The sequence below is a fragment of the Sebastes fasciatus genome, chromosome 24 (genome assembly GCF_043250625.1).
Source record: "Sebastes fasciatus isolate fSebFas1 chromosome 24, fSebFas1.pri, whole genome shotgun sequence".
In the NCBI taxonomy this organism is placed as follows: domain Eukaryota; kingdom Metazoa; phylum Chordata; class Actinopteri; order Perciformes; family Sebastidae; genus Sebastes; species Sebastes fasciatus.
In genome coordinates this window covers 11352943-11366662 of record NC_133818.1, presented here as the reverse complement: position 1 = coordinate 11366662, position 13720 = coordinate 11352943, and positions in this window count along the sequence as shown.

Sequence of the window (13720 nt, the reverse complement as noted above, 5' to 3'; positions counted from 1 at the left end):
TCCACGAGGGAACATTAAAGCAAAAAGGGATAAGGCAAGTCAGAGTGGCTTCGACATGTCTGCGTTTGAAGTAGTCTGAAGACGCTGCGACTGTCGTTTGCTGCAGACTTCGGTCGCTCCCTGATCTGCCTTTTTAGACACGTTTGAATTCATGTTTTAGAGCAAACTGAGCAACAACTAACAGGCTAATTTACAGGAGCTGTTTCAGAATATGAATAAACTCCCGCTTTTTAAGATCAAGGAATCTGAAAACAAAGCGCGCTCACAGGCGTCCATATTAGAGTTGTAAACGTCCTCGTAAAACTCGACTTGACCTTGTAATCCTCCATCACTTTAAAAGGCTCACAACTCACAACACCGTGGCCTGGATTTACACACAACGTCAGATTTTTTTATAGGAAATTCTCGGCTTTATTGGATCCCATGCAGCGTTGCGGAGAGGTCGACATGCTGCGCTCAGGCCTGTTGGACTGCAGTTATGATTTTAGCATATTTTTATGCTAAATGCAGTACCTGTGAGGGTTTCTGGACAATATTTGTCATTGTTTTGTGTTGTTAATTGATTTCCAATAATAAATATATACATGCATTTGCATAAAGCAGCATATTTGTCCACTCCCATGTTGATAAGAGTATTGAACACTTGACAAATCGCCCTTTAAGGTACATTTTGAAGCCCTATTTACTACATATAGAAAATTAGAATTGCTTTATCTTGTTGTTTTTCTCACGTTTTGCAAATGAAGAGCAAGCCCAACCTGGAAATTGTGAGTTAAGAGATTAATACACAGATGATGTGGCCTTAACGGATCTCACACACTGCTAACAATAGCTGCAAAACACTATAGTTACACATAATAAGAGTGTGAGCGTGTGAGTGCTGCAGGGCTCGCGAATTTATTAGCAGTTTGTGCAAAACAGCCAGCACATTTGTGACGACCACGTTTTATGGCACGTTGCCATGGCTGCAGCTGAAGCAGCGTTCAGACGGCGGGAGAGCAGCGTCTGCTAGCTGTAGCACAATGTAGTTTTTGTCGTCAACCGTCAAATGTGACGTGTAACCTCGCGTGACCCACATCTGCTGCTTCTGCCGTGTTTGGAGATGTGGGTCAAGTCGTCTTCAAAGAAGCGCGATGCGATACCGTCAATCACTGCGCTTCACGGTCACATAAACCCACGAGCGAGGGAGTGGCGAGGAGAAAACATGTCACACTTCAAACACAATCACCAACCATTAAATCCGGGATGTCATTACACACAGTACACACACACTCCCTGCTCATGCATGACAGCATGAGAGCTGTAAATAGTATGCATGCATTCAGACTCACGTAGGAACAAAAATCATGTGTCATTTTATTGTTAAAATAACTGCTTAAACTGGGAATTTTGTCTAAAAAAATGCCAAAATAACCATTAAATAGATTTAAATTAACTTGAATACACACTACACTGCTGCGGCAGGTGTTTGGTAGCTGTGCCCAGGTGTTGCCATTTAGCTCGTTGTTGCACCAGTCACTTCTTTTGCACGGCGCAGGACGGGACCAGCAGCACGGTAACTCAAAAGAAATTACAAACTCTAAAAGTGAAAATGTGATGGCAAGAGTGGATGTGATATTAGCCTACCGAATGATCCAGAGCACTATTTATATATATTTTCCTGCAAAGAAAAAGAGAAATAAATGCATAATTTGACTACACCACGACCGTTTTATTCTCCACTTGCTCGGCCACTTCCCTTCATCCGCTCCAGTTTGCACCTCACAGAGCAGTGTATATGTATTATTATACACATAGAGTGTCACATCCCATCATTATCACGCTGACCCTTCATTATTCTGGCTGTTATGATGCTCTGTGGATGCTCATATCCAGCCCGAGGCCAACTTACATTAACCTCTTTTCCACTGAGAGTTTGACCCAGCAGTGCTTCTTCACTTAATGAAGAGAGCTGGTCAGTATAGTGGGGAACTCACGTATCTTCAAATAGAATAAGGAAAGATGTGAATTTTTCTGTCGCTGGGTGTCATTTTTATTAAGCCCAGGGCAACTTGCAGACTGCAAACTGTAGCATTAACGCGTTTTCAGTGTGCAGATTTTTTCTTTGATATATCTGACTTGACACTAAATGCTGAAAAAGCAAACAAACATCACGTAAGCTTCAGTCCGTCATTCACTGCAGTGAAACCTACATTTCACAGCCGTAATCTAAATGTCTAGTCAATTTAGGGATTTTATGTAGTAGATCTTAGTCATGGTGTTTTTCGTTTTTGTGCTCCGTAATCATATTTTCATTGTGACATTTTGAAACTATTCTGTCCTGTAGTGACGTACGAAAACCAAATTGTCAGCTGCTTCATTTTTTTATGTTTCTTATGGTCCAATAGTGGTAAAAAAAAATAAAAAATTCTTTGAAGTACATTTAAATAATTAAAAATAATCTGGCCAATCTGGGGCCCTTGCAAACACGGGGCCCCTACGCTGCAGCCGAGGCCAGCCTGTGCATTAATCCACCACTGGACGCACAGTATTTTTAGCCCTCACACGATCAATCATATAACCATCTTCAGTTGTCCAATGTTGTGAATGTTGTTAATCCTTTCATCTCTAGCATTCATCCCACATTCAGTGAACAAATCGATGAACATATTTTGGATCTCCAGGCACAACCCTTTTCTGCTAAATTGAAGGCTATAGTAGTTCGATATCTGCTCAACAAAAAGCTCAAGGCCTGAATTAAAAAGTTGAAATTTTCTGCTCTGATGAACTGGACCGCCGTCAGGCGGGGGCAAAGGGTAAAGCTGTCCCAGGGCACAAGGCCAGGGGGGGCCCAAAGCCAGGGGGGGCCCAAGGCCAGGGTCATGCAAAGGTCTATGGTTGACCCTTAAATGGGATCAAGAACAACACTTAACTTACTGACCTATATCACTGACAGTGCAAGTTAAATATATTTACATGATAAATAAATATACTGGTATCATTAAAACACCTTGCAATTTATCATCTCATACAGTGTGTGTACAGTGAATATCTTTGTGTCACATATCTTTTTGACAGTGAATATCTTTGTGTCATTTATCTTTGTACAGTGAATATCTTTGTGTCACATATCTTTTTGCCAGTGAATAACTTTGTGTCATATCTTTGTAAATATTATATAAGATATTCACTGTACAAAGATATATGACACAAATATGAATATATCTTTCTACAGAACATTAAAGCATGTAAACATGTTCTAGGAGAAACACAAAATACAAGTATGAACCTGAAGATGAGGATGATATGTCCCCTTTAACACTAGATAACAGCTCAGTGATATTACTTTTTAAAGCTCAGTTTGCACTTTGCTGTGGAACAGATGAACTCTCATGTCAAAAAATAAATAACAAATAAAAATACATCATTTAAAAAACAAATCTTTGATAGATAAATAAACATGTGTGGTGATCTTATTGGCTGCAGGTGATGAAGTGCAGCATCTTGGAGAATTGACACAGAGAGACTTCTTTCTTTTGGGTCCCCCGCTTCAGAATAAAAGTCAAACTGCGCCTCAGGTTTATAAGATACGCCGACGACCTCCTTCTCTCACTAACACACATGCTCTCTGTTATTCTCCGGGGTCATCTCCTCCAACAGTAGTACTGCCTACAGCTACATTTCAAATGAAAGAGCAGCTCAATGCATCTAAATGTTGGCCTGCCGTTTTACACTTCAGCCACGATTAGAGGAGCGTTTGCTATTCTTATTTTGTGTTTAACCCTAACCAATCTGAGTCATTTAAAACGCAAGAAAATGACGTTGATGTCGGTGCGTGCTGTGACCCGTCGCAGCATTGACACCTCATGATTACTGAGACTTCTCTTCTCCTGACCGTCTTCTTAGTAAATTGAACACTGCGTTCACTCGACACTGAGTAAAGCAAGTCACGTCATGATGCTTATTCTCACTGTGATCACTTCCTGCAGGTCTGTGGACGAGGTCAACGGATGTTTTTTGGAGGTTCACCACCGCAGTCAAAGATGAAGAAGGTGAGTCTCCTTCAGAATAAGACGCTCTGATGAATACATCCTAGTAACCAACTGTGTATTTACCGCAAAAGCCTATAGGGCAATAACTGCACAGTCTGCTGGGAGCTACCCTGTATAACCAGTCTTACAATGACCCGAGGACATGTACTAAACTGAGTCTTCAGTGATGCTCTGAGACCTGGACGTTTATCCCGAAACTCCCAGCTGCCGCAGCAGCGTTTCACTGGATATGAATCATTCAGACACTGTGAATGCTAGTTTTATGTCCCGAAGTAGTATGAATCACTAAAAGGTATTTCCCCCGGGTGGTGCACTTAAAGGTTTCCCAACTTCCATGTTCAAACACGTTATGATATGTCTGCACCACAATGTAATCTGGAGGCGATGGTGGAACCACATCCTTCGAATGAGTAAAAGTCGAAATATAACAATAAGAAACTGAAAGTTACAATCTCGAAGATCTCCGTTTTGTTCTCTGTGGCGACACATATGGTATTTGCAGGTGTGTTTTTGGATCTCACTTCCAAGAGATTGCCGCTTGTAATTTTTCCAACCCGATCTCACGGAAGGCGAATAAATAGCACGACAGGACATTACGCTTGTCGTGAGGATGCATTTTAGGCTTTTTGCATGTAATTTGTACGTCACGCAACAAAACTACGGTAACGTCCACAGTTAGGTTGAGGCAACAAAACTCCGGTCTGGAACACCTGGCCTCCTGGTTGACAATCCTGTGTGTCTTTCTCACTTTTTATTCTACGTCACTAGCTCTGAGCGTAGCATATATACACAGATGGGTTTACATTGCAGTAAGTACAGACTACATGGCGTACAAATGAAGAAGCGTGTAGAAGAGCAACTGTGGCCAACGCGAAAACGCAAGTGTCCCTCTCTAGAGCAGGTTATTGTAAGAGTAGCGTAGGTCATTTGGAGCGTGGTGTGGGAAGTGAGTGATGAAGCAAGAGAGAGAGCGGCAGTATGTAACATAATCGACTCCGGCCCGAGCAGGAAAAGTTAACAGTGTTTGGTTTGTCCGTTCTGGGCTACTGTAGAAACATGGCAGACTCCATGAAGAGGACCCGCTCCCTATGTAGATACAGTATATACGACTCATTCTAAGGTAACGATTCTTATTTTCAGGTGGTTATACACTAAAGAAAACATACTTATTAATATTATATTCCATTTCTGGCAATAGATCCCCAGAAATGCTGCACACTGTTCCTTTAACAGACATTTATTCAAATGAATCTGTTCAAGATTATTACTTTAAAGTGCAGAAGAAATACTATCAAAATGTCTCAAAGTGAATTCTCACTTAGTCACTACTATGTATGGTAGTTTTTCAGTCACCAAGCGCAAATTTGATTTGGATTAGGCACCTTGTAAACATAGCGTCAATTATAGTATTAACGGTGTTATAAATAGAGTCGACACACGGCTCCTCTACATGACGGAGCCTCAAGTTAGAAATGCTGGAGCCACCTTGGGGCCTTTGCTATTTCAGTTTATATTGTGCAATTAATCAAATTGCCACACAGACAACCTGGGGTCTTTTGGGCCGTTGTGGGTCCGGGGCCCCGGGGCAGTTGCCAGCTGTGCGTGGTACGTAATTCAGCCTAATTCTAATTTAGTGATAATAAAGTAAAAATATTTGACTTATTCCTGAAGTCCCGCAGAGGTAGTCAAACTTTACAGTGATTGTTTCATTTGTTTAAAGTTATTGCAGTTCACATTGTTTCCACTAATGTCTCCGAGACTGATGAATGATGCATCAATGGTAAAATGTTCCACATTAGGGCCGTTCTGTTTATAGTAAAGTCAATGTGTGTATTACCTAGAAGGAGCTTCGGTTAAAGCTGCGGAAGAATCGATTCAGTTCATGAATAATAGCTCAAGTTTGCAGCAGGAACAAGAGTCCGTCATGTTTGATCTTTACATTTAACCATTAATCCATGAATACGACTGCTCATAGTATCCACTGAAGTCATGAGGTTATTTAGGACCACACACGTTCAGGGGGACGGAGGTCGAACACTCTGCATACAGCAGCTGACTGCTCTTCATCACCTAGATGATCCAAATGACTGTCTGAACCAGGACTTACTGGATTAACCCTCTGTGGTCCGTGTCCCGTTTGAAACTAGGGGTGCTCACTTGGTTGCAATCTACAACCACACCACTAGATGGCGCCAAATCCTACACACTGTTCCTTTAAGTCACTATCTATCGCCGAATGAGGTAACACATGGGTGATTGAGCCTGTGGCCCACTGATGAAGGCCGTTGCATTTGCAGTATTACGAACTGATTGTCTGTCGCAACATTCTCGGTTCAAATTAGTGTGTTTTCCGGGAAGTTAGACACACCTGCAATTACCGCTTATCGCCATAGGTGTCGCCAAAGAGAACGAAACAGAGATCTTTAATATAAAAATATTTATTTGTGCAGATTTAATCTTTTTTTTATCTCCTTTTCATGTTCTCCTGTCAGCTTTCTATTTCTACTTAATTCTCATCTTATGATATAAATGTGTAATTTCAATATTAAAATTCCTTTTCTGATTTTTTTTAAACATTCAATTATGCGCTAAATGTTCTCTGGCAGAAGAGCGAATAATAATTCATTAACTATTTTATTTTTAATGTTCCATTCTCTCTATTAATTTCCCTCCAGGGTGAAATTATCGTCCATATATTTGAGCTATTGGCTCATTAAAAAAAAAAACTCTTACTACAACAGAATTTGTTTCCCGCTGTGGCACAGACAAGAGGATGGAGCCCTGCAGGGTAGAAATGTTATTGATTTGATTTTATTTGCTCACAAAGGTTTTCATTTCTTTTTCTAATCTGCTTTTAATGGATCAAAATGCCCTTCAAGAAAAAAAAAGTTACCAAGTCAAATACATGTAAGCACACATCCTCACGAGTTACATAAGAGCTCTGAGCGTTGGTCCACTGCATCGGTTGTTACTTCAAAGACAGAGAAAAAACAAAGAGAGAGAAAGAGAGGATGGGGTTTATACCTCCTCATTCATCTGTCAAGTTCTCCCTCTCTGTTCAAAAAGCTGAGCTAGCGTTTGGTGTCAGCATGTTTAGGAGTGTGTGTGTGTGTGTGTGTGTGTGTGTGTGTGTGTGTGTGTGTGTGTGTGTGTGTGTGTGTGTGTGTGTGTGTGTGTGTGTGTGTGTGTGTGTGTGTGTGTGTGTGTGTGTGTGTGTGTGTGTGTGGATCAGATGTCCCCCCAGACAATAAGACGCCCTTATTTAAAACAACTGAGAGCCAGAGAGACGGAGAGAGAAGGTTCAATCAAGGAATGAAAGAAGTATTTCTTTTCTTTCTCTGTGACTTTACGTTGGACCGAATTCTGGACAAACCTAATCCCACAGAAATGGAAAAATAATTTGAGAGGAAGACGTTAGCTTAACATTTAATCAAGTTTTTTTTCCCCACACATTCCAAAGTAAAAGTAATGCCAAAATACTGCCATTTTATTCTATCCTACCTCCAATCAGTACTTTTATACACTTAACACGTTACATACATATAAGAACTCTCCCCGATTATGACATATTGCATTATATAAAATACAATAAATAAATAAATGAATTGAATTAAATTAAATAAATTATCAATTATAATAATAGTAATAATTATAAGTAAATCAATAACTCAAAAAGTATTTAAAAAAATTTAAATCAATAAACATGTAAATGTTTATTTATTTTATACATTTAACACGTTACGCATACATATAAGAACTCTGTCTGATTGTGATACGTATATGGCATTATATAAAATACAATAAATTGATTAATAAATAATTTAAATAAAATAAAATAATAACTGAAAAAGCATTTTAAAAAATTTAAATAAAGAAATATGAGAATGTATATTGATTTTAAACATTTAACACACTATGCATACATATAAGAACTCTCCCTGATTATGACATATGGCATTATATAAAATACAATAAATAAATGACTAAATAAATAAATAAAAAAGTATTTAACAAAAAATTAAAAAGAAATATGAAAAATGTATATTGGTTTTAAACATACATAACATACGTACATTTTATTGAGTTTTATAGATATGCTTTGGAAATTATCAAAACAAAACATTAATTGAAAACATATATATATATATATACATATATATATATACTGTATATACATATATATATATATATAAAACTAAAATTTTAATTAATTAATTAATTAATTAAATAAAGATAAAATCATCACTAATAATGATAATAAATACCCCACTAAAATTAAAAAATTTGACGCCTTGGAACTCATTATTGTGCTCCCAGATCTCTGCACAGTGTCATAACTGATGCAAATGACGAACAAAATTACAAAAAAAAGTAATATACTGGAGTTTTCCTTTAAGCTGAACCTCCCTATCATCTTTATTCACAGCTCTGAGACGAGCTTCAGCCACGCGCAGCTAAATATTTATTCTGAATCACGGTTGCTACGACCTTAAACATGTGATAACCTCTGAGTGTTTCTGTCTGAGACCAGACAGCTGAAGATTAGTGGTTTCCCTGTATGAACCTTCATTTGCTTTGTTGATAAGACCTAAACACTAACAGCTGGTCCCAGAACGGTCCTTTTTTGGAGCATTTCAGGTAGAGAAGGGGTTTAAAAGTCGGGCATTGTAATGCAGTTTACCCATGAATGTACGAACAACTAGCACTGGATCACTTTTATACTGAAGACAACTTAAAATGTGATATTTCTCAGGCAAGTTCTGTACTGTACCATATAACGAGGGTCTTTTTTTCCATTTCTAAGTGGATTTACGGAGGTTTATTCACGACTAAGATATCATCAGGAAGTGTATAAGTCACACTGACTCTAAAAACACGTGCACCATGTTTGTGTGTGCAGATTTGACCGAGTTATGACTCCGAGTAGGAGTATGAATTTTGACGAAAATAACTTTCTATAGCTAATCTAGTCTTTCTACCTCACACACACACACACACACAGAGAGAAGTCATCAGACTTCATGCTGTCAGGGGTGTGTTTGCAGAGGTCACAAAGTCATGTGTGTTTCTCAAGTTTCTCAGGCGCCTCTCCGCACTCACACATGCATATCACCATAGCAACAGCTGTGAACATACATTTATTGCCCGTGGCAACATCCGACTGTACATATGCATTAAAATGTCAGCGGTTATCTTGTGTGTCCTGCTTCGAGTCAGTATTGACGTTCTCAGTGTTGAACTATACAATCTTTCTCAAAGTTGGACCAAGTTGCCTAAACATAAACTTAAACGTCCATCTTCGTATTTTAGTTGAGGTTATATATTAATATTGATATTAAATAAATCCGTCTATGTACAAAAAATACATCCAAATAATCAAACAGGATGAGTTTTGGGCATTGAAACAGCAGAAAACCTCTTCTCATATCCAGGTGAACAACTTCCCTCATCTCATATGTCTCTGTGGAGATTCACTATAAAACTTTATTTCTACTGAGACAAAAAAATACATCAGAAACATCATCAACACAACGTATAGCTCTCTCTCTCTTTCTCTCTCACCAGCATGACTTTTAGTGCTGGTGTTTTTCAAAATTCAATCACATTTTTCATTAACCCCGGGGGAATCATCCTCACACACGCACACGCACACACACACACACACACACACTGAGCACGACGCTTCTTGACGATGATAAACATGTTGGAAGTGATTTTTCCATCTGCCTTTCCTTCCTTCCACCATCTGCCATCGCCAGCAACTCTCAGAGCTGCAGCTCTGTTTGTGTTAGAAGAATAACGGCCTCCTCCTCCTTCGGCTCCTCCTTACCTTCCTCCTCCTCCTCCTCCTTCGGCTCCTTCTCATCCTCTTTCTCCTTCTCATCTTCCTACTCCTCCTTCTCCTCGTTCTCCTCCTCCTTATCTTTCTTATCTTCCTACTCCTCCTATACTTCTCCTTCTCTTCCTTATCTTCCTACTCCTCCTACTCCTCCTACTCCTCCTTCTACTCCTCCTCATCCTCCTTATCTTCCATCTCATCCTTCTCTTCCTCATCTTCCTACTCCTCCTTCTACTCCTCCTTATCCTCCTACTCCTCATCCTCCTTATCTTCCTTCTCCTCCTTATCTTCCTACTCCTCCTTCTCCTTCTTCTTTCCTCCCCCTTCTCCTCCTTATTATCTTCCCTCTCCTCCTCCTTTCCTCCTTCTTCTCCTCCTGATTTCTTCCTTCTCCACCTTCTCCTCTTCATCCTCCTTCTCCTCTTTTATCTCCTCCTTCTCGTTCTCATATTTCTCCTCCTTTTCCTCCTCCTTGTCCTCCTTATCCTCTCCCTCCTTCGTTTCCTCCTTCTTCTTCTCCTCCTTCTCCTCCTTATCTTCTTTCTCCTCCTTTTCCTCCTCCTGATCCTCCTTCTTGTCCTCCTTATCCTCCTCCTCCTTCATTTCCTCCTTCTCCTCATCTTCATTCTCCTCCTTTTCCTCCTCATCCTTCCCTCCTTCTCCTCGTCTTCCTCGTCCTCCTCCTTCTCCTCCTCCTTATCCTCTTCCTCCTCCTGCTCCTCCTCCTCCTTCTTCTCTGTCTCTGTGCTGCAGAGAGATCCCCGTCTCTCCACATCTGTCCTAGTGGCCCCGTTGACCTCGTCCCGTTCTATACATTCATACAGATGTACACTGTAAAATCATTGTGAGACAAATCAGTGGCTTCTTCATCATCTGAGTAGCAGATGAAACTCCGTCCCAACAGAGCCAGTTTAACTCTCCTCACACACGGTGGCAGCTGATCTACTGATACCGTTCACTCTGCTCCGTAAACTCTTCAGCCTGTTTTAAAGCCAGAGAGTCGTGTTTAGCTGTTTGTCTGTGTCTGTCAATCAGCTGAGTGCAGCAGTGTGGTAGACTGGCGGGCATGCTGAGGGAAGGAGATTAAATATAGTCTGTAAAAACTGCCTTTTATCTGATGTTTTGGCTTCCCTCAGTAGGGATACCCGTTTGTGTGTGTGTACGTGATTGACAGTGTGGGGTCTTGAAATTTTCAAGTCAGTATTTCACCACAAAAATGGTCTATTAATATTTGATGGGTGAAGAAAAGAGTCTTTGTGAAGAGAGATTTCAAGTTTGAAGGGAGGTGGGAGAGCAGGAAAACATTTTAGAGCTGGGATGCAGGAAGAAATGACATTAAATCTGATCATATAATCCAATGCATCCCACATTAAACAACAAAATAATCTACAGTACTAGAGGACAGTAGTTGTATATACAGTATGTAATCAGTTTAGTACATAGCAGAGAGCCGGTGGTGCTGTTTGTCCAGTGGAAGAGTGGCGCCATCCACAGTTTAAGTCTTTAAACAGCACTTTTCTTCCACAATAAATAGTAATAAACTGTACTGCACATGACGACAAATTCAAGTTAAAAGCAAATTAAAGCGTCTTTGTAAGATCAAAACAGCTTCAACACTCCTTGATGTAGATTCTCCAATTGTTATTACAATTCAAAGTGCTAAAGGCTCTTCTTATAAGAATTAAAAAAAAGATGTGGGAGCCTTTATTTGCCTACGCAGAGATGAGACCCCATTTTATCTTAGCTACTTGTTATTTTTTGTTTTGACCTGAAGGGTGACTCACAAGCGCTTTAACATTATTTTCATTTTGTGTATGAAAAAGCAATAAACAAAGTGCATTAAAAAAACAATTCAAAGTGTTTTACGGGTGACTGATAAGACAGTTCAGATATAAACAGTAAAGCAATTGGAGACAGAAAAACAAATGATTAAAGAGAAATAATAAAAAAGAGAAAATGGGATAAATAAATGCAATAAAATATTTAAAACAAGACAAAAAAAAATATAAATTAAATATTGGTAGAAATCACTTTAATCAAAAGTTTAAAAATGTCAAAAGTAGTTGGCTGACAGTAGTTTATATTTAAAGATATAAAAAAATGTCAACATTAATTAAACATTATTATTATTGTTATTATTATTATTATTTATTTAATCTTTTTTTTGTCAGGCAGTCTCATTGAGATTAATATCTGTTTTACTAATGTATCACTTTAAAAAAAACTTAAACTCAAAACTTAAACTTAAACTTAAAAACTGAAAAAATTAAATTAAATAAAAAACTCTTAAAAAAAACTTAAACGTAACGTTTTATTTCCTCTAATACGTGTAATCCCTAAGGGTGCCCAGGGTGTCCTGAAAGGCACCACTAAATAAAATTTATTATTATTATTATTAATATATATAAATATGTATAAATGATTTGTAGTGAGAGGAGCCTAAAGGTCCAGTGTGTAACATTTTGGTGGATCTATTTGCAGAAATGGAATATAATATTAATAACAATTTTTCTTTAGTGTATAATCACCTGAAAATAAGAATTGTTGTGTTTTCGTTATCTTAGAATGAGCCGTTTATATCTACATAGAGAGCGGGTCTTTTTCACGGAGTCCACCATGTTTCTACAGTAGCCTAGAACGGACAAACCAAACACATTCCCGTTTTTATGTTTTTGCGTTGTTTGTTTTTTGCAATCTACAACTTCACCACTAGATGCCGCCAAATCCTACACAGTGCCCCTTTAAACATGCAGAATGGTCCTTTTAAGACAACATTATCAATAAGCCAAAAACACGCCTCAACTCATCCTCCAGTGTCTCTGCCTGAGTGGAATCCGTCAGTATTACGTCATGCTGTTATAACAGTGAGGAGCGAGGAGGACCCACATTGTCTTTGTTGGGGAAATATGTCTCTTGATGAAAGGGATGTGGTGCGGTGCAGGGTAATACACGTGTAGAGCTCAGTTTGACATTCATGTAGGTAGGTAGGTATGTACATAGGTATGTAGGTAGATAGATAGATAGATAGATAGATAGATAGATAGATAGATAGATAGGTGGTTGGTTGGTTGGTTACTTAGTTCACCTCAGTAGAAATTTGTCTTTGGCTTCTCCAAATACAGCAAAGGTACAAACAATACACATAACACAGTCAGGACTGCCTGAGCCAAAAGAAAGAAGGACAGTCGACTTCAAAGACATGGTGAGTGATGGAACTTGCTTCCAAATGCTGTACCTTTGCTTCCATGCTGCTGCTTAGTTTGCTGCACATTAGCACCATCTACTGGTTGGATAGAGCAACAGCAGCAATGTAGGCTGCTGTAAGATACAGGGTTTATTGTTTGGCATCAAATATACGCTCAAGGCATGGATGAAACATTTAACTAAATAAATCACCTGAGACTAAAAGAGCTAGAGAGCATCGAGAAGTTTTTACTGACGTGCCTCTAGAAATAGACAAAAAGCAGGTGATGTGCTGTGATGAATATGTGATAATATAAACACATGCATGCAAATCAATAATGTTCCTGATGTAAGCCAGTCCACTGTAACTTCACCCTCAGGTTGTGATCTGTCACAAGCTCTCCAACTCACTTCCACACAGTTTATGGCTTATAGTTTATGAAAAGTGCAAAATCATGGTGTGTGTGCAGAAAGTAGGATTTTGCTGTCATGGTAAGGTCACCCCGTTCATGGTAATGGGTAATAAGGTGTTCTCGGTCAACACACTAAAAATTAAACCTGCAAATAAAATCATTTGCATGCTTTTTTAAGTAACATGTTTTATAAGTAACATGTGCCTTAATAATTATTAATACTTTCAGTACCACAAAATGTCCCTTTTGAAGTA